Source organism: Alosa alosa, chromosome 18 (assembly GCF_017589495.1).
Source record: "Alosa alosa isolate M-15738 ecotype Scorff River chromosome 18, AALO_Geno_1.1, whole genome shotgun sequence".
Taxonomy (NCBI): Eukaryota; Metazoa; Chordata; class Actinopteri; order Clupeiformes; family Clupeidae; genus Alosa; species Alosa alosa.
The window spans coordinates 5,227,644-5,230,143 of NC_063206.1; the positions used below are offsets into that span (position 1 = coordinate 5,227,644).

The 2,500-nt window shown below is 53.6% G+C and overlaps 6 non-coding genes across 6 annotated transcripts in view; 1 reads left to right on the forward strand and 5 right to left on the reverse strand.

The window, feature by feature from the left end:
• Positions 1–521: 521 nt before the first annotated feature.
• On the reverse strand, positions 522–593 carry trnaq-uug. Its single transcript has one exon. It is a non-coding gene; the product is annotated as a tRNA-Gln (tRNA).
• A 136-nt stretch (positions 594–729) lies between these two features.
• Positions 730–801, forward strand: trnad-guc. Its single transcript has one exon. It is a non-coding gene; the product is annotated as a tRNA-Asp (tRNA).
• A 321-nt stretch (positions 802–1,122) lies between these two features.
• trnaq-uug lies at positions 1,123–1,194 on the reverse strand. The gene has a single exon. It is a non-coding gene; the product is annotated as a tRNA-Gln (tRNA).
• A 396-nt stretch (positions 1,195–1,590) lies between these two features.
• Positions 1,591–1,662, reverse strand: trnaq-uug. Its single transcript has one exon. It is a non-coding gene; the product is annotated as a tRNA-Gln (tRNA).
• Positions 1,663–2,010: 348 nt separating this feature from the next.
• On the reverse strand, positions 2,011–2,082 carry trnaq-uug. Its single transcript has one exon. It is a non-coding gene; the product is annotated as a tRNA-Gln (tRNA).
• A 347-nt stretch (positions 2,083–2,429) lies between these two features.
• Positions 2,430–2,500, reverse strand: part of trnaq-uug — a 72-nt gene continuing 1 nt past the window's right edge. Inside the window, exon 1 of the tRNA in view lies at positions 2,430–2,500. This exon is cut by the window's right edge and continues 1 nt beyond it. This is a non-coding gene — a tRNA (tRNA-Gln).

Sequence of the window (2,500 nt, forward strand, 5' to 3'; positions counted from 1 at the left end):
TGTGCTCCAGCAGGAGTTGGAAGTGAGGCCGTGCCTCCAAGGGATCCCGAGGGCAACTGACTCGGGTGGCTCACACCATCGCACGCAAGGCTCAAGCCCCGGCAAGTCCTTGATGGGGACAGAATCGTCCTCGTTAGTATAGTGGTCAGTATCCCCGCCTGTCACGCGGGAGTCCTGGGTTCAATTTCCCGACGGGGAGGCAATGATTGACTTTTTGTGCTCCATCGTTCTTGGCATAAACGACTAGAAGAATGGCCAAGAAAAGGGACTGCTGCATTGGCCCGGAATCAAACATGGGCTTACCGTGTGGCAGGCGAGAATTCTTCCACTGAACCACCAATGCTGCTACGCCATTGAAATCTGCTCGAAAATGGCACGCTTGGCAGATCAGCAGAAGCATAAAGACAAGCCCTGGGCCTTAAAGGTGCACCACGGAAGGCCAGAGAAGAATCTGAGGAAGCACCCAGGCTCACAGCATGCGAGGGAGATCGTAGCCTTTGCCGGCGGCAAGAAAGTGCGCAAGGTTCCACCGAGATTTGAACTCGGATCGCTGGATTCAAAGTCCAGAGTGCTAACAATTACACCATGGAACCACTGGCTTCTTGGCTCCAGCAGGAGTTGGAAGTGAGGCCGTGCCTCCAAGGGATCCCGAGGGCAACTGACTTGGGTGGCTTACACCATCGCACGCAAAGCTCAAGCTCCGACAAGTCTTTGATGGGGACAGAATCGTCCTTGTTAGTATAGTGGTCAGTATCACTGCCTGTCACGCAGGAGACCGGGGTTCAATTCCCCGACGGGGAGGCAACGATTGACTTTTTGTGGTCCATCGTTCTTGGCGTCAACGACTAGAAGAATGTCTAAGAAAAGGGACTGCTGCATTGGCCGGGAATCAAACCCAGGCTTACCGTGTGGCAGGCAAGAATTCTTCCACTGAACCACCAATGCTGCTACGGCCATAGAAATCTGGTCGAAAATGGCACGCTAGCCGTCAGCAGAAGCATAAAGACAAGCCCTGGGCCTTAAAAGGGTGCACGACGAAGGCCAGAGAAGAATACGGGAAGCACCAAGGCTCACAGCATGCGAGGGAGATCGTAGCCTTGCCCGGCGGCAAGAAAGTGCACAAGGTTCCACCGAGATTTGAACTCGGATCGCTGGATTCAAAGTCCAGAGTGCTAACCATTACACCATGGAACCACTGGCTTCTGGGTTCCAGCAGGAGTTGGAAGTGAGGCCGTGCCTCCAAGGGATCCCGAGGGCAACGATCCCGAGGTAACGATTGACTTTTTTTGCTACATCGTTCTTGGCATCAACGACTAGAAGAATGGCCAAGAAAAGTGACTGCTGCATTGGCCGGGAATCAAACCCGGGCTTACCGTGTGGCAGGCGAGAATTCTAACACTGAACCACCAATTATGCTACGGCCATAGAAATCTGGTCAAAAATACCACGCTAGCCGTCAGCAGAAGCGTAAAGACAAGCCCTGGGCCTCAAAAGGGTGCACCACGAAGGCCAGAGAAGAATACGGGAAGCACCCAGGCTCACAGCATGCGAGGGAGATCGTAGCCTTTGCCGGCGGCAAGAAAGTGCGCAAGGTTCCACCGAGATTTGAACTCGGATCGCTGGATTCAAAGTCCAGAGTGCTAACCATTACACCATGGAACCACTGGCTTCTTGGCTCCAGCAGGAGTTGGAAGTGAGGCCGTGCCTCAAGGGATCGGGCAACTGACTCTGGGTGGCTTACAATGGCCAAGAAAAGGGACTGCTGCATTGGCCGGGAATCAAACCCGGGCTTACCGTGTGGCAGGCGAGAATTCTACCACTGAACCACCAATGCTGCTACGGCCATAAAAAAACTGGTCGAAAACGCCACGCTAGCCCTCAGCAGAAGCATAAAGACAAGCCCTAGGCCTTAAAAGGGTGCACCACAAAGGAAAGAGAAGACTACGGGAAGCACCCAGGCTCACTGCATGTGGGGAGATCGTAGCCTTGCCGGTGGCAAGAAAGTGAACAAGGTTCCACCAAGATTTGAACTCGGATCACTGGATTCAAAGTCCAGAGTGCTAACCATTACACCATGGAACCACTGGCTTATGTGCTCCAGCAGGAGTTGGAAGTGAGGCCGTGCCTCCAAGGGATCCCGAGGGCAACTGACTCGGGTGGCTTACAATGGCCAAGAAAAGGGACTGCTGCATTGGCGGGGAATCAAACCCGGCTTACCGTGGTGGCAGGAGAATTCTACCACTGAACCACCAATGCTACGGCCAAAAAAACTGGTCAAAACGCCACGCTAGCCCTCAGCAGAAGCATAAAGACAAGCCCTAGGCCTTAAAAGGGTGCACCACAAAGGACAGAAGACTACGGGGGAAGCACCCAGGCTCACTGCATGTGAGGGAGATCATTAGCCTTGCCCGGTGGCAAGAAAGTGAACAAGGTTCCACCGAGATTTGAACTCGGATCACTGGATTCAAAGTCCAGAGTGCTAACCAATACACCATGGAAC